The sequence below is a fragment of the Argiope bruennichi genome, chromosome 6 (assembly GCF_947563725.1).
Source record: "Argiope bruennichi chromosome 6, qqArgBrue1.1, whole genome shotgun sequence".
NCBI lineage: Eukaryota > Metazoa > Arthropoda > Arachnida > Araneae > Araneidae > Argiope > Argiope bruennichi.
In genome coordinates this window covers 63,430,144-63,455,559 of record NC_079156.1, presented here as the reverse complement: position 1 = coordinate 63,455,559, position 25,416 = coordinate 63,430,144, and the positions used below count along the sequence as shown (strand labels likewise).

At 29.6% G+C, this 25,416-nt stretch overlaps 1 protein-coding gene across 12 annotated transcripts in view; it reads right to left on the bottom strand.

The window, feature by feature from the left end:
• LOC129971198 (tyrosine-protein phosphatase Lar-like) overlaps positions 1 to 25,416 on the bottom strand; it is a 432,582-nt gene that overhangs the window by 113,083 nt on the left and 294,083 nt on the right. For all 12 annotated transcript variants that reach the window (XM_056084754.1, XM_056084753.1, XM_056084758.1 and 9 more), the window contains one exon: positions 11,421 to 11,503. The gene's annotated coding sequence lies outside the window, so the exon portion shown is untranslated. The remainder of the gene's footprint in view (positions 1 to 11,420; positions 11,504 to 25,416) is intronic.

Here is a 25,416-nt window from a genome sequence, read left to right as displayed (position 1 = left end):
AATTTTTTTTAAATATTTCTGATGCAAACATGATAATACTAAAAAGGGAAAAAATTTACGCGCATATATATTTTATTTCTTTATACTGAAAACTAAAATTTCAGTAAAGAGAATCATTTTTCTTTTATTTCCTATATAAATTTAATAAGGAATTTTCGAAATTTTTTTTTCTCAAAAATACGTTTTTGACAAAAATAAATATAATCAGCCGAAAAATTAAAAATTAAATGGAAAATGTACAACGCTGAATCCTGAATATAAATATAATTAACTAGGGACAACAAAATTATAATAATATTAATTTCAAATAGATAGATAATTAAACCATTCTGTCTCAATATACCGAAATCTAAATACTCGAGAATGCAATTCAATACAAAACGATTCCAACAAGCCTCCAGGTAACATTTTAGATGGGGAATGGTTTTCAGGCTCTACGGCACCATTTCACGCATTAATACCCTAAATAATGTGGTACAGTTAATCATTGCCGCTATTAAATTTGGCCACGAGGCCTCTGATAATTCCTGAACATACAGAGCTGTTTGTTTAAGCCATAAACTTACTAGAGGCGAAATTTCCCTTATGCATTTGAACTAAGCTATTAAATTCAAATCTGAAGTATGAAATTACTATTTTAAAAACCAGCTTTTATTTTGTAACACTTTTTAATGGCAATGGTGTTCGTAATCTCAAGATTAATCACTTGAATGTAACAATAATATTTCAGAAAATTTTATTCTTATAATATATGTGTGTGTGTGTGTGTATGTGTGTGTGTGTGTGTATGTGTGTGTAATGATATATCTAAATCTAAATAAAATCCTAATTAATTTCTAAAGTTTTATCTTAATTTACCCCATATTAACGTAATTCTAAAATGTTCTCTTATTTCCTAATCCAATTTCCACTTTTCTATTTAATTAATGCTACGCGAGCTCTAAAATTGCTGAAATCGATAAGTTCCCACATTCCGAGTGAAAAGATAAAAAATCTGTCAGTCTAAACAAATTCTTTTAAAAGATACCGATAATTCTCTTACCTAAAACAACACGTGTAAAGAAATCTCTATCAGAATCTCATGATTGTTAATGACCGGGGATAAATATTTCTGCCCCTTTTTCGTTCTTCTCTTGTGTTGTGCTGTAGATTGACGTTCCTTGTCTCTTCTTGCTTGTACATAAATTATGCCTCCCGGGATGAAATAAATGCGAAATTTAAAAATTCTAAGTGTCTTCTCCCTCTTTGGCTAGAACACTGCTCAAATATATTATATATATATATATATATATTCAACATCACTGATTTGTTTAAATTAATATCTTGTTTTAGAAGTACATAATTAATACTGGATATCCATAATTTGGAACAATAATGCAATCACAAGAACATGTGAACTTTTAAGGCTATTGCAGCAGATCTGGCGGATATTCGATGCAATTGGCATCTTGATCCTCAAAATTCATAAAGCAGAAACTAGAATTAATCTTTCAAAATGACTCAGCGTTATTTTCATTAGCTTTGATTATCACGTGATATATTGCCCTTGAATACAGTCATCTCCGCAATACCTTCAAGTTGTTCTATCAGCAGTATGTTGGCAAAAGTATGAACACGTGCGTATAACAGAAAGTTTTTTTTCAAAGTTTTTGTTGTTATTTATGAAGTCATTGACTCCATGTCTCTGAGACTGCTTTAAATTTGAACAATGCAAAAAGAATAAAGAAATATTCTTAAAATAATATTTTAAAATATTGTATTAATTTTTGTTTGTTAAATTTTAATAGTTATTAACATAATAATTCCGTAATATCTAAACGAAGTAAATACCCATTAAAAGATTGTTTACATTTATCTTATATCATTTTACCAACATTTAATATTATAACATTTAACATTTTTAATATTAATATTTTTTGGTAACAACACGATATTCAGAATGTATTGTTTTACCAAAATAAATTCCACTTCTGTTTACAAAAGACAAAAAAGGAAAATAACAATGGAGTCATTTTGACTACATGTCTCTGACCGCGTGAGGAAATTCATGTCTCCAGTTACCGGTTAATCTACAAAAATAACTTGTAAATGACATGCAAATAGTATGTTTTTTAGTAATATTATATATCAATGAAAACTTTCCTAGGCGATATTTGAATTTCAAATATTTCGTTTGTATATATGGAGAAGAAGAATTATAAAAATGTTCAGTTAAAAAAAAGTTTAATGCTTATTTCATTTGCTGCAAATTACTACTACGACCTACTCAACTACACATGACAAAAAAAAAAAAAAAAAAAAAAAATGAAAGAATATCATTTTTTTAAAACCATTTTTTTTCATAACCAAAAACGCCATTTTTTTTTATCCAATGGGAAAAAAGTTGCTCTTTAAACGCCTATATAAAATGAAATATGATTTATGAAGACATCATTGAAAGGAAACAAGTATATAAATAAAAGGCCCCTTTCTAAAACATGGATTTATTATTTACTCTTTCAAAGGAATGAAATTATAGACTTTATTTATACTTTAGGTTAAGCCAATATCCATATTCTTAAACACAAAATACAATATTGATTTTCTCGATTTGCTATCAGATTACTTCACCATACAATTTCTGTATCATTATTTGATTATGAAAATGAATAACATTTCAAAGTAAAATTTATTACGAAAGGAAATACAATACTATGGTAATTTTTCTTTCAGAAGGGTAGTTTGCAGTGACAATGGTAAATTGAAATTTAAATCCATCTCTGAAATTTTACCTTCTTATTCCCAAAAAGGAAGAAAAGCTTTTTAATACACATTTCAAGTTGAATGATGGAAATGCGCGAAAACCTAATTAAGTTTTTTGGATCAGAGTTTATCTTTTTAAAAATAAAACATCGGATGATAAATTCATTTTAGATTGTATTTTCTCATAAGTACAAAAAGTAATAAAGATATTCCAATTATAAAAGTAAAATAACCAGTAAAACTAGACTAAAATGATTCTGAAATACATTTTAACCGTTGATTTTTAATGCATTTTAAATTTGCATATTCGTAATCCGTTTTTCAATTCATTTATAAGTTAACTCAGAATATAAATCAAATGAATTAATAAAAGGATTGAGTATAATGTTAGAACTAAGTGTTAATACTCAAAATTATAATTTTGTTTTAAAAGATGAAGTAGAAAAACCAGTATCAAATACATATCGTATATCGTTTTTGTTATTATTATTTTTAAACTCTCTTATAAAATTTAGCATGTCGGCATATTGAACAGATAATATTTCAGAACAAGAACTATTGACAGATAGATACTCACAACACATTGATAATTACTTTAGGAATTTATAAAATGACGTAAAATTAATAAAATTACATGGAAAATTTCATAAAAACTTGTCATTATTACTTATAATTTATTAAAGGAAAGCACACGAACATCAAGCACAATCATAATTGCATAGTTAAATTTTTAATATTCAATTTTTTTTAAAGCTGGATATGAAATTCGAGACAATAATAACAACAACAGTTTTTAAAAGGAAACTCATTTGTTGGAGTTTAGAAGTAAATTTGTCGACAAAAACATTTTGGAAAAATAAAGCTTAGACAAACCCTGTAAATCTATTTCTTAGCGCATGTACACTGAATGCGGTGAAAACAACAATACGTTATCATTATTTTCATTATGGTGGCGAGTTTGTAAGCAATGCATGGATAAAAACATTTTACCCAAGGAGAATAAATATTTGATGATAAATAATTTAAATTTGCGCAAATTTGCAAGGGGATGTATACACATAATCATAAATAGATATTAATTATATTGCATTGAATATTAATAATAAAAAAGAAAAATAAAATAAAATAAAAAAATTTGCTCTAAAAAGAAGAATTTAAAAATTGGCATTGAAGATGGATATCTTTTTTTAAACAAGAATAGTTAATAAATTCATCATTGAAAGAGTGAAAAAAATTGGATAAAGAAAATAAAACATTTCCCTTATACAATTCTAAAATTATAAAAAGAACGCTAATTGCGAGCGATTTATAAAATTAAAGAAAATGGTAAAGCATAAGATGTAAACGAACGAAGAATATTTGCCGATCAAATGCTTCTTTAAGAAATTAATTATAATTAGTCCATAAGCAAGCACATTTAATTGATACATTAATTCTCTAGAAATAATTACAATCAGATTTTTCAGCATTAAAAATACAATACAATCTAAGAAGAGAAATCATTTTGAAATACATTAGACGTATATAATATTGAAATATATAAAGGGATTTGAGTTTAACATTCTGATTAGAACATATATCGATTTTAATAAATAAATCAAGCAGCACTTCAAGGATTGTATCCATTATTTAAGAACTCTAATTTCTAAAGGCAACTTAAAATGAAACTTCATCCACTAAATGTAGCATCATATATTTGCTCCGCGAAGTAAGTATCGACTCGTTCACCAATTAACAGTTTTGACCGTAAAACAAATGCAGATTATTTTGTCCTTTTCCTCATAGATGGCAGTACGAACAAAAGATCATTTGTTGTCGCGAAACTTTCAAATGCTGCTGATGCGACTACTTTGAAATTAAAATGAAGCAACTAAATAAAAGATTTTTATAAATACAATATAAAAAAACTGTGAATAAATTAAAATAAATTCTATAACGATTATGAACGATTTTAAATATATCATTTTAGTAGATAATTTTTATCTTCAAATGATATTTTTTTCTAGTTTAAATTAAACGAAATTGATTTAAAGAATACTTTTCAAGAGAAAGAAAAAAAAATTCAAATCATTTTAATATTCCACAATAGTTTTCAATAAATAAATAATAATGGTGAAAATAATAAATAAATAAAAATAAAAATGGTGAAATATTTTTTAAAAAATCTTCCACGTACTTTTCAGAAACTACTTAAACAAGTTTCATTTATGCCAGAGTAGGTTTTTACATATTCACAAAGAAAACCATGAAAATTTCAAACTGTTGTTTCGAAACAATTCATAAAAGCACACGTGTTAGAAGATCCATTACAGTACATATATAATAGGAATATTATAATCAAAGAAATTATAATTTTAAAATTCAAAAACAATTTATTAGCATACGTTTTTAATTTTATAGCAAGTAAATATTTTCCACATGTCATCATCATAAAAGTTCTTTTAACAAAATGAATTATTGAAATTTATATTTAATTCTGAATTAAGAAATATTACTTTAAACAGAGTATCTTATAAAATTTCAATTTTATAACGGGGGGGGGACACACGCTTATGAGATGCCTTACGTGATGAACATTTTACCACAACGGATGTTAATATGTTCTATAATCATTATCAAGAGCAAGAAAGCTATGATTTCACCTAAAATTTTAATATTTTACATTAAAAACAAATATATATATATTTAAATTTACGGCGGCAAAAATACACATGTAAATGAACTGAAAAAAAATTTAGTTTATAATACAGAAGAACAACATACACATAACACATACCGAGTACCTTATAAATAAATTTTCTACTTTGTAGGTGAAAAAAATAATAATAAAGAAAAAAAAAACACTTAAGTTAAGAAGTAAATTATTATAAGAAGTCAAAGAATTATTATTCTGGCCCATATTTTATATTCAAAACAAGTTTCTACTTTTAATATACTGACAAAAGAAAATATGCATTTAAATAAATTATAAAAAAAATTAATTTATAACATAGAAGAATAACACAGCATTACAAAACATGTTTCGAGTAGGTTTGCCAAATAGAGCAGGCATATATTTCGGTGCAAATGTTTTTGCCAAAAAATGCAGAAAAGACGAAATACCACACCAACTTCATTGTAAATTGTTTACCAAAGGGCAATAAAAATATCCTTTATATTATCTAAGCAAGTTAACCATAAAATTTAAATAAAAGTAAACTTAAGTTTAATTTAAATATATTTATTATTTTCCTTATATTAAATTTCTTCAACACTAAATTATGCTTAAATTAGACTTTAAATAATAATAATAATAAAAACAGAAGCAGATCTCATCATTTCTCTTCAAGATCTCATTACGAGATTCATCATTTTGTAGGAATATCTATGTTTTAGATAAAATGAGGCTCCTTTGGAATTCATAAACAAAAAATCTTATTAAACTGTCAATACGAAAGTTGAGAATACATATAATTTCATCATTTATTAAATAAATAAGAGCAGGTTAGAAACGATGTCAAGTTCAACGAACAATAGGTCCAAAGGGATGAAAAATTGCATATATTTAATACGAATTCCGCAGAAATTATTTGGAAACAATAGAATAGTAAACAATTAGGAAATTGAGACGATTCAGAGAAGGCAGAACAACATCCAATGTAATTAAAAGTGGATGAGAAAAATTAATATGTATTGAAAAAAAATTACTCATAAAACAATCGTAATTTTTTAATGCCTATGTTTTTATCAGAAAAAATAGATAATTAGTATTGAGCAGGAATAATGACGACTGTTAACAAAAAAACAACAACAAATAAACCCGACTGTTTTGCAGTTTATTAAATTATCTATTACGATACTAATAATCTCTTAATACCGAAGGTGTGAGATATTACTCGTATTTACAGCTCTATTATAAAATTTTTTTTTCATATAGTTAAATTTTTTGACATAATGCGATTAAAGTAAATATGAATCAAAAAGTCTATTAACGATATGTCAGAAGAAAACTGAGACATTAAAATAAGTCCAAACCTAATAATGAATTAATTATAGAAAGAAAAACGATTTAAGCGTCACAAATTAAATATTCAGAAAATGACTTGTTTAAGTTGACATATATTGGATATCTGAAAATACATTATTTTTATTTAAATAATATTAAATAAATAAATAATATTTAATAAATTTATATTAAAATGTATTTTATATATTCTAAACACCATGAAATATTAAACTTTGGAAATATTTGATAAAATTATTTTCTTTTTTTTGTTTACTTTATTAGACATTTTAATAAATATTTTTTTTTTTCAAATTTATAAAGACGTTTTTCTTTTTCTCAAGAATATATAAATTATTTAGAAACCTTAAAAGTAAGATTGTTAAATATAGTGTTATAAAGAATTAAAGAAAAGAATCTTATTAATCAATGGATCACGAAAAAATGAACTATAAAAATTAATTTTAATCTGCTTTCAGAACACGTTGCTTTTTAATTATAATATGACAAACAAGAAATAATAATAATAATAATGAAAATCTCTTACATTATTCCCCCCTCCCCACAAAAAATAAAGCAAAATTAAAATTGCAAAAAAAAAAAAAAAATCTAATTACTACTTTAATGTAAAACTTAAATCCCCCCCCCTTCCCACTCAAAAAAAATTTAACATATTAATAAATCTAGATGTCCTCATCATTTCAAACAGAACGCTTTTTTAAAAATAAATTTAATAGGACCGAATAAAAAAAAATTATTTAAAAACTAAAGGACATAACAAAAATATAAGAATTTTAAGTATGTTTTAGAAAGGCTTAAGTTACAATTTTACAGTTAATTCACATAATAAACAAATTTCTAGCGAATATATTTATATTTTCTTACATACGAGAAAGAATTATTTACATGTTTAAAACTTTAATTTCATTGAAGTTCTATGTATAAATTGTTTTTAAAAAAGTATCTTTAAAATATGTTTTAGTGAGGAAAATTCTGCGGGCAAGGTATAGCGAAACGTCTTTAGCACAGAATTTCCCCTTAGTCCGATTCATTACAGTACTTAATAGTAATAACAACAACAATAACAAGAACAGTAAAGGGGTCTCGATAGTTTCAGGTACTTTCAAACGACATTAAGATTATAGGAGGAAAAAAATTAAGGTTTTATTGTCGGTATACAGCAAAAAATAAACAATTCAAAAGGAAAATGAATTAATGTATTCAAGTTGTTTGTATATATGATTGTAATATTATATGAAATGGGAAAAAACTGTGTATATTTATATATGCTCAGCATACATAGTATACGTGCATGATTTTCTTGCTCTAGAGGAAATATTTTCAAATAATTTGATCATACAAACGCTTTAACTTTTTATTTTAACATACCGCTTTACTACATACTAATAATAAATTAAAATTCTACGTGATTCAATTAGAAAACTAATTGAATCAAGTAAACAAATTTTTTTTTCCGAGAAAAAATGTACAATAATCGTCTAAAAAAATGAAGGAAAAACCAAAAGGACTACAGTAATACTCGCAATCTATCCAATTAGGGGAATCATATTTTGGTAAATGTTCTCAAATAAAAATTGCAGAACGCAGAAATATCTATATATTGTTACTCGGAAAGGATTATTGTTATAGTAATTATTTTTTATCTAATTAATTAAAATATTAAAAATCTATTATTTGGCTGAAATTATATGCAATATATAAAAATGATGGAGAAATTTGACGCATTATTATATAATCTAGGCTAAAATAAATATTTTGGCGCATTTTGAACCAAAGTTAGGTAGCAGATTATTTTTTTAAAACTAATTCTTGAATATAGCTCAAAACTGATTCAAAGAGCAGAGAAAATGCATTCCTGGGATTGTGGTTTATGTTTCGAGCTGCATCTTTCAATAACAATCGCAACTTATTTTTAGACAATGCGAAAGCCTACAGGAAACAAAGGGAATTACATCTGTCCACAGGTAACATAGCCAAACATCACCCAACAGCATTAACCACTCACGAACCCCAATATCCAAACATATAAGATCACCAGAATGGCAGGCAGGCAGCATGCGACACAAGTCGGTAGATTATCCCTCCACAAAAGCCCTGCATCTGTAATTAGCCTCTGACCACGAGGAAAGCCAAGCTAAACGTTTCGCTTGACAGGAGGGCGGTCAATTAGGCAAGGGGGCGCTTGCCAATCAGAAGGGGCAGCATGATTCATGAATACGAGCAGCCTTTAATGAATAGATGGATGCCTTAAAACAGGGACCGATGGACCGAAAATGTCTGATGGGACGCGTCGCCCCGCGCACCTGGTCACGATGGAATGCATGCGCTGGATTGGATTGATGGATGTTGCATTAAGCAGTCAATCAGACGACGGGCGGACACAGGCAGAGATATATTTATCGGGATGAATCATCAAAGGCCAAATTAAAGCGCTAATTGATTTCGCTTGTCTCGTAAGATCGGGGCATGTTAGACAAGGAGGAATGGCATATTCTGAATAAATATGGAGATAATGGAGTTGATAGTGTAGACATGATTTAAAGTGATCACAAAGACATGTATTTTCACGGCTTAATATTTGCAAATCCCTTTTGCTTATTTTTTTAAGCGATAACACGTGGCACTTAGCATAAAGACTTCAACATGAATTAAAACAATTATCAACACTGAATCTCGATACCAGAAGCCGCGAAAAACAAATAACACATTTTATGATGTTTTTACAGGATAAAAAATCATAGAAATGATTCAATGGCTTGTCAAATAAATAAATAAAAAAGCTTTTTTTTTATGTTATTCAAAGTTTTATCTTATAAAAATATCTCCTAAAGTCATAAGGAAAAAAAAAAAAAAAAAAAAAAGCCAACTCTCGAGGGGGGGGGGGTGAAATTCAAATTCGTGGAAAATGATTAAAAAAAAAAAAAGATTGACGAATTTAAAAGTTTAAGATATATAACAGATTATCCATTTAATGGCGTGTGGAATTCAAAAGTATGGCTCTCAAAGAATAATTTAAACAAATTTGCAAAAAACAATAGAAAAATTTTGAAGATTTTTAACTGTCAAAATTGTTAGTGTATCCTTTTCACGAATTTTACGTTTAATCGGTATATTCACAACAAATAAAACAACCAATTCATGATGAGAAAATATAATGATGGAATTGTGAAAAAAATTTATTTCAGAATTTATTACAAACTATTTTAGCGCTGGAAAAATACGTGTAATTCTTAGCAAGTTATAAAATATTTCAAATTATAATTAAAAATTATTTTAAATTATAAAATAATGAAATTAGTGGTTCCATTCACTTACTCCATAAAACATCGGATATATAAACAGTAAATTAATGAATACAGAATATATATATATATATATATATGGTGATGATTATGGTTAAAAAGTATCCTTGATACAATTTGATTACTAAAATAAAATTATACATGACTATCGAAAATATAAAGAATCTAGAAGAAATATATTAACTATGTTATTATGTGCTATAGCTTCATGTACATCGTGAAGCAGCATTATAATCATCTGCTTCACGATGTACATGAAGCAGATGATTATAATTAGGATGAATATTTTGCAAAACTAGTTTTACTGAGTATCCGGACAGAAGAAACAATTTTGGTTATGCTAAAAACTTAACACAAGGACAAAAAAAAAAAAAAAAAAAAAAAAAACTGACAGGAAGTTTTTCAATTTTAATATAAGCAAATAAAATGCATGCAATAATATAAGCAAATAAATGCCAAAATTACAATACTTGGAAACTTAATTAAATGCATGAAATGTTTTTAAATTGGTGTGGTTAGCAGTTAGTTACAATAACAAATAATGAAAGAAAACGTTCTAAATGCCTACAAATTATCATTTCGAGAGAATCATCTCCGCATTGTTAAACAAAAATTCGTTTTGAATATATTTCAAGCGCAAAATGTTCACGAATATAATTTGTATGGAAATATTTATTTATGTATTAATATTTAATATCTAAGCAAATAATTACTAAAAAAAAAGAGGTAATAAAAGAATTCTTCAAATGAAAACGACTTTTACGAGCCTTTAAAAAGTTTACTAAACATCTAAAGCAAAATTTTTCAAATGCGGAATATGTACTATTAATAATACATCAACATTACATTTGGTGGCACAGTTTTTACAAAAAGATTTAAACGAATATTTTAAGCGAATGTAAAATTGCGCATTTTGTTTTAACTTTTGTTATTCAAATATATATCCTATCTTTTATTATGATCCATTACTTATTACAATGTATGCATGAACATAGTTATATTTCATTACAATGTAAAAATTTCATTTACGAATGTGAATAAATGACATAAATCTAAAATCTTTGATTCAACATATTCCGTTAAAATACATTGATTTTTATTCGAAGAAATAAATCAATTAAATTATTTAATGCTAAAAATTCTAGTTTAAATTGAATTAGAAAGTCTAGATTCAAGGATCTTAGATTTCTAAGAATCATTTAATTCAAAGTAATTTAATTTATTATATTGAAGAGACACGATTCTCAGAATCATTTGGAACTCCACTTCCGTTTCATTTCCGGTGTATTATAGCGTCTTAAATCGATAATTCTAACTACAACTTGAATCGGCCAGTAACTTTCACGTTAAGAAAGAATATAAATTTCACTTACCAGTCCTTTTCTACGTTGACACTCTTATCCTTCAAAGACGAGCCTCTTCAAATAGTTTTCAGCCATTTTTTTTAAAGTGGTGTCTGGAAAGGAATAGAACAACATAAGCTTTCGTTCAATGCATTCGAGCACAACCATAAATTTAACATTAAAATAAATCATAAAAATCACGAAACAGAAGAAAAATCCAACAAAATATTATTATATATATGAATATATATACCTGATTATATAATATAACCATTTAACAAAATTTTAATATGCACAAAACATTTTTTTTATCATTTAAATGTACATATTTAAAAACTAATTGAATAGATAATAAAAATAAGTTCACGAAATTTCATTAAATATTTTTTTGCATAATTTTTTAATCAGTAAACATTAAAAAAAAATCAAACAGTGGCAATTGTGAAGGTCAGTATAATACTAGACACACTACACATCGATGAAATGTTTCATCTTCACATTAAGTAATAGCGTATTCATAATTACTAATCCCAGAAATTATATTAACTTCAAATTTTAACTGAAGATGGCAGCACGAATGACACGTCATCCAGTTTCCGAATAACTGATCAGGTCAACTCGGCTTAAAACAAATTTAATTGGACGCCGAGTCTCGTTTGCATATTTCAAGTTGCTTTCAACATTCTAATACTGTCTATTTAAGATATAAATCATTAAGTGAATAAAAGAAATGGTCCATTACTTAAAAAAACTATATAACTATCTACATTAAAATATAATGAAATTCTTTTAATATCAGAGAAACAAAATACGTTACAAACTTTTTCTCTCCTAGTGAGCGGATGGGAAAATATGCAAACAAATTTTTATCTCCAATTTTTACTTCTACGAATAAGATTAAATTCTAAATTAGAAAATAAATGTCATGGTAACTTCACCAACATTAATTACTGATAAAATTTAAAAAAAATAATAATAATGATCTTTGAAAAGTTGTTCTGTGAATTTTATTGAAAGCATCGAAAATGATTTTCAATAACTTTTGAGACTTACAGGGAGTGTAGTGAGAAATTACTGTAAAAATTAAGCACATTTTTATATTAAGAGATGCATACACTTTTGGTTGTTTTTTTAAAGCATAGGATGTTTACCGTTTTATTTTAATACATTGTTTTAATTGAACTTAAATAATTTTTTTATTAATTTTAAATTAATTTAAATTAATTTTAAAGGTGCATTTTAAAAACTTTAATATTTATTCAGAGCAACATTGCAGAAGCAGAATGCTTTGTATTCAAAACAAATTATGTCATTTTGGTTATGTTAAAAAAAAAAAACTTTTAAAAGATAAACAATAAAAATCTTGGATCCTATTCAATATTTCTTTAAGTTAAAGAGTCGAACTGAAAATGTTGAAATTGTTATAGAAGCATAGCATGACCCAAAATTATTTCATATTGAATTTTATATATGCTGCAACAAATAAGATTTGACATGGCTGGGATGAATAGTATAAATCTCCTTCAACGCTAACTCATCAAATTTCAATTAACAATATTTTATTTTTAGACCTAAAACAGCAAAGAGCTAAAACATTCTAGAATGGCTATCAATATAAGATTGGCAAAACGGCTACGAAACTGATGATAAAACAATGCCATGTCCCAATTGAGTTCTTTTTGGATCATTTTTTAATAGGAGAGAACAGCGACGTTTAGAAATGATCAGAAAATATTAAAACAAAATTATCTAATCAGTTTTGAAATTAAGTAAAGGATTTTTTTTTTCAATATTTCACATTTCGAAAATTTAATGAAAATTCACAGTTTATACTTTTTAATCAATACGCAAAAATGATTCCAATATTGTTCAATGCTCTAAAGAACTTTACAAATAGTTATAAAATCACTGATAAATTATCAATAAAATTGAAGTCATAAACAAATTTTCCATTTTAAAGATATTTTTTCAATTAATTTCTAGTTGAGATCCGATAGTATCAAAAAAATTTTTACACATAAAAAGTCATTTCAGTGAAGATTTCCGAACAAGGGTATGCTATTCTGGGGAGTTGGCTCTGAATTCATGGTTTTAATTTTTTTTAAAGACTTCTTTTCAAGGATCCAATTTATATGCCATATTTCTCAAATTCCCACTAAATTAACATCCATAAAGTTCAAATCAAGAGAAATAATTTCATTTACTAGACACAGTTACGCATTTAAGACATATTTACCAAATTTCGTCACATTTTAAATCTATTCTGTGCTATCAATAAATTGCGTTATGTCGCATGGATGACTAAGATCGGCAAAACACTTTAGAGGCCGTTGAACTTCGGAATTTGGCAGGTGGGTAAATGTTTACTAAAAAGGGTTCTTCAAAATTAAAAAAAAAATCTAAATCTTAAATTTTTATTCTTATAATTTCAAATTGTTAAATTTTTTTTTTCATGAATTAGAATTCAAAGTAATAATTCATAAGGGATGTTAATTTTATTTCCGTACATTTTTTTTCTTTCAATTTTTAGCAAGTTAAAAATTTTTTTTTAAGTATATTTCATCATAACATCACTTTTCATATTTTTAGTAACAGCATTTACACACCAGCACATTGCAATGTTATTAATTAGAATTTTCGTGAGCACGTTACTATTTCTATAATTAGCAGTCATTTTTTTTAAAAATAAATAATAAATACACTAACGAATCAATCCTAAAATATCATGCTACGATCTTTTCGAATTTGTTTTGGTCAGCTAAAAGAAGATATGATTTAATTTTTGTTTTTCATCCAGGATGAAGCTGAACTATTCCCAACCTTGAAGAATTAAAATGTGCTTATAAGAAACGACTATTTATATATATATGTATTTAAAAACTGATGGTGAGAAAAAACCTGGGAAAAAAAAAGAGATTATCTTTTTAAAACATTATTGATCCGAAGTATTTAGGTAGTACATTAAAAGTACGGACAATTTTTTACGACCGATAGGGGACCCCCCCCATTTTTGAAAAAACAAAATTTGACGCAGAGCTGCAACTGTAATCGCATACCAATTTCAGATATTTAAATTTGAATTATCGCGTTTATATACTTGTGAAAGTACAGCCAGACAGATGGTCAACCCCTCGACAGATTTAGTTCGAAATTTGAGACGAATCTACACTTCAGATGTTAAATGTGCGGCTACATTTTATCCATCTAAAGCTGTTCGTTTGTAATTTAGTATTCACTCGTACCTATACAGCCAAACATCCTCTCAACAGATCTCGTTCAAAATTTGATAGAAATCTAGAAATATAGCGCAAATATCAGGTATTAATTTTCAACCGACTAGGCTCAAAGCGTTTTGAGATATCGTGTTCACAAACGGGGATGCAGATATTTTCCTTCAAAATATGTTTTTTTGGACTCAGGAAACGCGCAGAGCTTAGAATATTTTAGCGGTTACAGTAATCTTCTCTTTACATACGGGGAATTAAAAATCCCAAAAGAAAACGCAAAATAATAAGATTCGTGCATTCTCTTATAAAAAAAATCTTAATAACTAATAACAGAGTTTGACAAAATCATAAGCGTGGCAATACTCATGGGCTTATTTCATAATTATTTTACAATAATTTTAGAAAATCTTATCAAGAAGTTACCTTTAAAACTTGGTTCCGAATTTCATTATTAACCGAATTACCGATTATTTGAGTGATTAGGGTCCCAATCAATACATGTAACTGAGGTTTTTTAATGGCGTCCTTGTATAGGGGTAGCGCATCTTCCCCGTGATCTGAGCGTCCCGGGTTCAAATCCCGGGTCGGGCATGGTTGTTCTTCATCTGTGTTCTATCTGTGAGGTGTGAATGTACAACCTTGTAAAAAGGGGTTGTGCAAGCGAATGTGTGAGTTTCATCTTCATATGAGCTAGAAGTCAGACTTCTACCCTCGGGTGCTCAGGGGTCTGTACCCTCAGAAGTTACTGCACCCCCTTTCCGTGGCAACGCGGACACGACATCATCATCATCAACTGAAGTTTTACTGCATTGAGTTTTTATTCTAAATACATCCTCAAACAAAATATAAGCCGGGAGGGTAGAAAAAAATCCTGAACTTCATAAAATAATGAATAAATATAAACAACAAGGAAATATAATATATTTCCCCGTATAAAATAAATATGTACAACGAGAAATAATATAAAGAACGAGGAATTAAATAAGCATGTTTAATTGAACAATTAAATGAATAAATTTTTACAAAAAATGCTTAAGACATAAAAAAAATATTGTAGAATTATTTACAAAAGAAAATTAATCGATCACAAAAATGATAAATTCGGTTTCGAAAATGCTGAAATCCACATTTCTGAGGAAATATGCTATGTGTACATCCTAAATTAAAATCCAAATTAAATAAATATGAAAACATACGCGATTAATTATTAAACAAACGGCACACATAATCAAAAAATCGATGCCGAATATTTTTTAATCATAACTTATGGTCTGAATATCCCCTTAACAATATAATATCAGAAATAAAGCAATCGAATTAGATCTCATATAAATGATGAAATTTTAATTGATAAAGAAATTAATAACCGATACAGAAGTCGGGCTTCGGAGATAATGATAAGATGTTCCATACCAGTTCAAACAAGCTACAGAACTATTCAATACTTATTATCGCTCAATAACAAGAGCTGAAATCCAAATATTTAATCAAGAGCATATTTTTCCCACCCTTATTAAAACGGCCGCAAGAAGAACATGACACAAAGACCACCAACAAATCAATTAAGAAACACAATACTCCATTGTTAGTGGAGGATGGAAAAAAAAGTCGCCAAACTGTCTTTTCAAAGCGATATTAGACTGACATAATGAAGATAAATCGCGCAACTTCAAGCGCCATGAGTTAATTAATAGCGGTCAAATTAAAGCGCCGCCATTTTGAAAGGGAAATTAATAGTTAGAGGAAGGCGAACACACGCAATCCAGAAGGCTTCAAATTTCACTTTAACGACAATGAGGGAAACACAACTTTAGTGCTTAAGGGGAATTACCGTCAATGAATCCTACTTAGGGTGCAATAGAAAATCTTCAATGTCTCAGGCGAGCACGGCGATCCATTGTTTACCAGATTTTCGGGGGAAAGACGGGGGTAAGTACAGGTAATTGTTATTGGGTAGAAGAGCTGGTTACACTGAGAATGCGACTCTCTTGAAACATAATTGTTGAAGATCCAAATATTTTTTTTCTTTAAGGGTAAAATATTTTCTACCGTAATATCCGTAATGTCAAAAATCTGTAATGTTTTCATACATGAAACTATGTTGTATGCTGAATAATAGTTAATTGACTACAACATCTTGTAAATAAGCATTTTCATTTCAATTGCAAAATTTCTTCCGATTAAAATTTTTTTTCTGAGATTTTATTAATACGAGGCTAAATTAAAAATGGCAAAAGCTGAGTTCATTAAAATTTAAAGAATTTTCATTACTTTCTCTCATGATGATGATGTCGTGTCTGCGTTACCACGGAAAGGGAGTGCAGTAGCTTCTGAGGGTAAAGACCCCTGAGCACCCGAGGGCAGAAGTCTGACTTCTAGCTCATATGAAGATGAACACATTCGCTTTCACAACCCCTTTTTACAGGGGGGGGGGCACATTCACACACCTCACAGATAGAACACAGATGAAGAACAACCATGTCCGAACCGGGATTCGAACCCGGGACGTCTAGATCACGGGGAAAATGCGCTACCCCTATGCCAAGACGCCGACTACTTTCTCTCATATAAATTATATAAAGAACCAGTGGGGAGTGACTTCCTTGGAGATTTCTCATATACTTTCTAATAAAGGGCCTTCCTCTGAATAAAATGGTGGATTTTGGTAAGGCCGCAAATACGTTATATGGTTTTGGTAAATGGTAGTTACGAAATACAGATCTTTGGTGTGAATTTAACATTTTTACAGAGCTGATGGTTAAAGTAAGTATTTTAGATGCCTTTTTTTTTTGTCAACTGATAAGCTGATATGAAATGACAACTGTCACAAGAAAATAAACTAAATTTCATGGATTAAGTCGCTGCGTTTATGAATTATTGGCGTTTCCATGCATTCAAAAGTACAAATCGAGAGAAGATCATCTGTTGACAGATACGGATAAAAATTTGATAAATATTTATATTTCAGATGCTAAATCTGAGCTCAAATTTTATTCACTTAGTTCTCTGCAGTTACCGAGTTCATTTGCAATCCAGACCACCTGCCAACTACTTGTCAACGGATTTTGTTTAAAATTTGATAGAAATCTGCATATTTGGTCGTCATTCCACAAATCAAATTTCAGCCTTCTAGTTCCAAACGTTTTTGAGTTATCAGTTATACGGACAGACATAATGACTAAAATGTGCTTTTCGAACTCAAGAAGGCTTGAAAATTCAAAATTTCAAATTCGAATTTTTTACCTTCATATTTAGTTAAACGAGAAAATAATAAGTAATGCAATCGTCAAATAATTCTAAAGACGAAGATTCGTTGTCTTTTTTTGATGAATCTCCACGTTTTATACTTCACTGAGTGAGAAAGAAAGTCTGTCTGTGAAAACAGCAATTCGAAAACCATTTAAATAGTACGGTTAAAACTTGATTTATAGTTCTTCGTATGGAATTTTCAGAAATTCATCAAATTTTGAACTGTCTGAATACAAAATAAGACAATACCTACAAAACGAAGACAGCTAAACTTATAAAATTTGGTACATAGATTTAGCACAGAGGTAGGAATAATCTACTATCATACATTAGATTGCGAGTCTTTTTTTCGCAAGAACCACATCCATGTCAATGCACATATCCACAAAAATTGACAGTAGAAGAGAACGGATTGCGAGCGTAAATTGTTATTTATTCTGAAAATTCCGTAAACCCCTATGTGTAAAGAAAACATATAAATAAATGGCAACATTTATTTATCCTTCTATTCCTGAGACACCGTGTCGCGCATGGGAAAAGAAAAAAGCAAATTGTATTTTTAACGGGGGAAGAGATGACTTTACTCATTGAAAAAAACAAACAAAAAACTTATTTCCAAATTGCAATAGTTTATGGCAATAAAATAATTATATATTTAATTTTAAAACATGCAAAACACTTTGGGTATTTTATTATTATAATACCTTTTATTATCATATAGACATTAAACAAGGAAACAGTCGAAATATTCTTAATCTGTCCTGATTAATCACAACATATATGATAAAGAAAAAAATGAAATAAAAAATCACTCTTCCCCACAAAATAAAAGAAGTTGAAACATTTATAATTCCAGTGGTTTAGCAATATAAACGTATTCTCTATATGTCATTCTAGAAACACTGAAAAGATTAATTTAAGGCCACAAACATCCTGACGTATATCATGATTAATTTATCTGTAGATTTACAATGTTGTTTTTCCAACAGGGTCGCAAATGGCACTTTTTTATACAAATAACGAAACGATTAATTATGTCAAGGGCATCATTCATTCTAATCTTTGCAACATTTTTATTCCCCGTCAGAGCGTTTTGATGCTTTATGTGCTAAAAAAGCATCTCATAGTAATTAGTGGTTTCATATATCATTGTTCATGTTTATACTAACATTAATAAAAATGCTATTCCGTCTGCCAATTTGTCTGCACTGTTGTTTTGACATGGAGCCAAATCTAATGGTTTAAGCTTCTTCGGAACATTGTCAGTTTTAAAGCAAAACGTCTTATTTTGCACCGATACTTTAAACTTATTAATGATTTTTAAACAGGCGTTATTAATTAATATTAATATCTAAAGGGATTAATTTTAATAAATATTATTATTTGAAGCAGCATATAGACTATTATAGATATATCCAGTAATTTAATTTTAGTTAAAAGACTGAGAAGATATCTGAACTGAGTCCCAGATTAGAAGCTATGGTTGTATATTGGTACAATTTCATTGAGATTTAGTTTCATGAAAAATCCACAGTGTATGTGGGCTGATGTTAAATTTGTCGTCGTTCGTCATGATGGCCTGATACGAAAAACTTGCATTATTGTCCCAATCGCCATGTTACAAAGGTCCAAGATAATGAAAAGCAAGCTGAAATCACATTCAAGAAGCCTCAAAATGGAGCATTAATGTCACAGGCCACTACGAGGTAGATCCATATATACGAATAATCTATGGATAAACTAGGGATTTGAACCCATGATCATCATATTATGAAGCCGTATCTTTGGCGAATAAAATAGAAAAATTATGGGCACACCAAGATGAATCGGAAGAGAACATCAATAGATATATGCTGTTATAGTTCAGAGGGCGAAAAACCCATTCATACATTTATAAGAGACATTAAATCAGATGTTCTGTTTCTAATATGCATTTTAAACAATCTGAATAGAAGTGAAATCTAAATATTTAAGTACCGTTTCGAAGTTACGAGCATTATTGGCCTCGGATAAATTGTAACCAATAAGATGAAAACTATTCCACAGAATAATCTCCATTCCATACCACACTAAAGTGAGGATGACATACCCAGAAATATTTTAAACACGCTACATAGTGGCGACATGGCGCATACATAGCCAGTCCTTAATGGAATAAAGTCATAAGCCGAAACGTAGCCACTATGATCAGCATGGACTTCTAATACAGAAAGAATGCATTTCTTTTATGATTTCTTCAACTTAAAAGAGCCGCCCACCCCTCCTTTATAAAAATATTTTATAAATGTATTTCTGAAAAAGTGCACCCCTACAATATAAAATTCTTCATTCCTAACGAAAGAAAACAAATTACTTACTCCAATACTAACTCTGTGTATAGACATATTATATTTATACCAACAAAAACTGAGACATGTTGCAAATCCTCGCAAAACTGTTTTCGAATTCAGAACGTCATATACATCACACTGGTAAATGTAAGATCTGCAAAACACATCTCCCCCTCCCTCATCCTTATTTCTATCTGTCTATCTATCTGTCATTTGGAAGAACCCCTCCTCTCGGAAGTGAAGAAACAAAAAGGTGTCCTCTGTGAATCCGACAGATGGCGTGGGTGGGTGCCACGAGGGTATGAGTCACAAAGGAGGGATGGCAGACAGCTTCCGGGCGTCCTTTTGTTTCGCGGGACATATCCACCTCAACTCCTCTACAGCTGCAAAAAGATGAATGCCAGACAAGGCTAGGGAGGGATGACAAGAGATTCTGTCACGCTTTCCTTCCTCCCGATGACCCTAGTTTGAAAAGAGGGCTCTAAGTTCATATTTTTCAACAGTCATGCCGTATCGTAATCAGATAAAGAGGCCAATGTTCTGGATTGACTAACAAGCTGTATGTTAAAATCTTAGAAGCATCGTTATAAAATTGTTTATTTGTTTTCAGGGTAGATGCATTTTTAACTTCTATGCTAAGTACGTTCTATATGTATATATAAATCGTAGTGGAGAAATATTTAGTTACTCTAAGTCAATGCAAGTTATTAACATAATAATGTATATTCTGAGACGATGACATTGATTTAAAATTGAAATGCGAAAAGAAATGGTACAAATATAACATTTTTTTTCACCAACTAGGAAATATCTGATCAAAGACACTTGATAAATCCTTGATATGAATAATAATAATAAATGAAAGACGAATTTTAAAAGGAATGCAATCTTACAACTGGCAGCCCAGAATATGTCACTGCGATCTCTCTCCAATATTCCGAGCTCAATTCAGTCATATTTACATCACATTTGGAAGCAAAACGAGAACTATTTTGGGACTTGATTTGAACTGTGATGGAACGATGATTTTGGGAATTGCCACAAAAATGAATTTTGGTAAAATCAATGCAAAATGTTTATATTTGATAGGCTTAAAAAAAGACAGAAATGCAATTTTTATCATTATTGATCATAATAATAATTGTGTCATTTTTATTATCTCATAAGTTGCGCGCTACACATTTCCAAACCATCATTAAAAAAAAATAGATACGAGGAAAAATATCATTTCTTTGAAAATCTATTATATTTAATGATATTTCATGTTTAAATCTCGATGTCTGCTTAAAAAATTCCAAACTTTGTCAACAATAATTTTTTTTCAGCATCTTATATTTAAGAACAGGACTAAAATCCCATTTATTACCGTGGACAAATCGCTACAAGTTTTAAACTTTAATGTTATAAGGATAAAATTTCTTCATTCACATTTCCATATCATGAAACTTGAAGGTTATTCAGTTTGTAGTCTAGTAGTACACAAAAACAAATTCATTGAAATCATGATTAAAAACCTCTGCAGACGAAGAAATCAAATTAAGTTCAAATAAGGAATTATCGCGCAGACTTGTCCACTCTGTATCCCAGTAATCATATGATCTGAACTTCAATTCGGGATCCTTCGATGAAGATCATGAACTGTCATCTACATCCTTCCCTACATCTCTCACTTTGCCTCCTGCAACCGTAACAATGGTTCCCAAAAATAAATAGGTCGTCTAGTTTGTTATGAGTGGCGGTTCATCAGTTAAGAAATGGAATCACAAACAATTCCGCAAGAGCATACAATTAAATTAGAATTTTAAAACTCAGTTTTACCTTCAAATAGACCCACATTTTGAACTATAGTTTAAAAAGATATAACCACATTTTTTTTCGATGAATGACTTCTATAAACGAAAATGGTCGTATATTTAAAACAGATGAGTTTCCACCAAAACAACATGAAAGAAATATTAGAACCAAATAGCTAACAAGAAAACTCGCAGAACAACATATCAAGAAGGCAAAGGTGAGCCTTGCATGGGAGAGACCAAAAAATACTTACGCGACCGTGCTCCAAGTTAGGTTTGCACCCAGAGCAGCCTATGCAGCGCCTACTTGCGTGAAAAATGATTTTTTAAATTCATTTTATATCTTCTTTTTTTCTAAATATTATCTATCTTAACACGCACGCACGCACGCACGCACGCACGCACGCACACACACACACACACACACACACACACACACACACACACACACACACACACACACACACACACACACACACACACACACACACACACACACACACACACACACACACACAAAGTTTAAAACGAATAAAAAAATAAATTCGGAGGTGCTAGAGCTCTGTTGTCCTAATAGACGAGTTGCCACTGTTTTTTGAGTAATTAGTTTAGTTTAATTATAATGACGTCCTGTTTTAAAGAAACACTAGGGCCATTTTGGGATGTACCTCGTAATTTTGATAGACCGCGATCAGATGACGAGGACGACATGTGAGCTGGCGCAACCTCTCCAAACATCCGCATCACACCAGCTGGAGCACGTTTGGTCTCCATGGATTTAACATGCACCAGATCCTCTTACACGACGGTTCTTCGGTGGAAATGGGTCTCGAATCCGAAACCCTCCAGTTCCGAAGCCAAGGCTTTACCACCAGACCACCGCAGCCTCTGTTTTGTTTTTTTGAGTATTAAATGATTATAAATTGACTGCAGAGTAAGGAATTTTAAATAATTTTACCTGAAAAACATCGACAACAAGACAAGTCTCCTTCAATTAAGGATTAAATTGCGAAAATATTTTCAGCAAAACAATTTATAGATATTTTAATTCATTAATTAAAGGATCTATTTTATTTAACATCCAAAAAATGTATCAAGCCAATCGCCAATAATGGATATTCAGTGATGCTCTCATAAAGTGAAGGGAGAGCTTGGCCACCCGGAATAATAAATGGTGCGAGAAATGGAAAACGACAAAAAGGCGGGGAAAGTTCAAGGTGAAGCCGCCCGCTTAATGGACCGAGCCGAATTAGTTTTAAAAGCTTCATTTGCTGCACTACTGCACTGTGAAAAATTTATACATAAATGATTAATTTGGGAAAAGAAAGCAAGCGTTGAATGAATTTCATTTTCCGGTTTACAAGTATAACTTCCGCAAGAAACATAATAAACATAAATGGATTCAACAGATAAAAGAAATTGGGGAAATACACGTAGATCATGAATGAATTGGAAGGAAGAAAAAGAATGTCAAACACAGTTAAATTTTGACTCTCACAGATAAATTTCGGCGTTTTTCTTCCATTCATTAGTATTATTTTTTAAAAAAATAAGTAAAACTGTTAATCTTTTTGAGTCTATTTTAAATTTTCTCGAATTACGAAAATATTTTTAAAAACATTTGTCGATAAATATATGATTACGTTTTAGTATAGGGACATTGCAAAGAAAGGTTTTAATATCTTGATATTTAGATTGCTAATAAGTACAAACTCCACTTTTTGACACGATAAAGAGTTATTTTAAATGCAAAGTAAAAACATGACAGAACTAGATGAAATATATAGTTCATAATGAATATTATTCAATTCTGTCTTTTAGTAATTTCTAATAAATATTTCCTACAGGAGATATTATTGTTCAGTTTCATACTATTTGTGTATTCATTAGCTTTCAATGCCCTTTGTTCAACTAACCCAAATCCAAACACAACAAACTCATGACGTAAAAAGGACAATAACTCCTACAATACCACCCACCGCGATAAGCAAAAGAGAGAGAGAGAGAGAGAGAGGAAAAAAAAGCCGATTCCCACATCGAACACATGATCAAAAACAGGCCCAACGACAACAGTAGCAAATCCTTCAGAACCTCATCTAAAGTTTCAACATTACACCGCCCGTTACTATAAAAAGACACGAGGAACAGAGAACATATGAAGTGTTGAGCGATGATAAGTGGGTTTCTTAAACTCCTTCCCTTCAAGGCAACGAGAAGGCCAGTCGAAAGATTTCTTTTTCTTCTTTCCTCCCAGATCACTTCCCAAACGGAGATGACAGCATCACTCGGCAGTTTTCGGGGATAACAAGTCTGGCAGCGAGTGGCTGGTTTGCGAGTCTTGGGGATGACAGAAAACGGTATCTCTCCATCGACCGGCCGCTTATCGGTGTTGGATGAGCCAGTGATGAGCTGTGGCATGCGTTCCGCGATTATTTTCTCGATAATGTGGTGTTTATTAGGTATAGATGCTATCAAAAAACGTGAGGGTGGTCGGTGAATGACGTGAAGCTTGGGAGAGATTGTAGAACATAGTTAAAAGGGAAACCCTCTCTCTCTCTCTAATCCTTCAAGTTGGGATAGAAATAAAAGTTTTTAGATATTCTTTTATATGGCACGAGGGATCTATTTGGAGAAGGTCATTAGCAGTTTAAATACTACATTAGATAGTTGCTTGAGTTGCTAATACTTTAGTATTCTTTCCTCAACTTGAGTGTTGAAAGGAAAGATGTCGTTTAGAATTAGGTTTTCAAACAAAATTTCAGCTCAAATTGTTTGAAAATACGATGGTTTCAGGAAGATCAAATTATTCATTCATAATAGTGGTGTAAGAGTTACTTTTGATTATTTAAAAAAAATGAACTTTTCGGTCATAATAATTAATTATTAAGTTATCAAATGACTAATTTATCATTTAATTCAATGGTTTATTTAGTTCAATGAATTAAATAAAAAGTTAAATTATTTAAAAAAAGGTTTAAGTAAAAGGAAATCAATCTATTATTTTCCCCAGCCGTTTCTGGAATATTTTACATTGTTGTCTATTTTATTATATGCTTTTAAAAATTCCATTTTTCTCAGTTTGGTCAAACTGTAAAATTCAATGTTTCTCTTCTTTTTAAATTAATCCTCCCCGGGTGACTTTATAACTAATTTAAAAGAAATGCTATACTAATAATAAATCTTTTGTATGTATTAAGTAATAAACTAAATAAAATAAATACGTCAAGGAAAAGACATATCCGTCCTCCCTCAGACGGAAGCTTAGGAACTGTCTTTAGGTAAGTGAAATGAAAGGTTCGACTGTTTTATCAGAAACTAATTAAATATAAATTATTTTAATTTTGCAAGTAGTTTTTCGTAATTAGTGGTTATAAAATATGCAATATAGTAATTTAGCTCAGATTTAAAATGTCTTTCCTCACTAAAA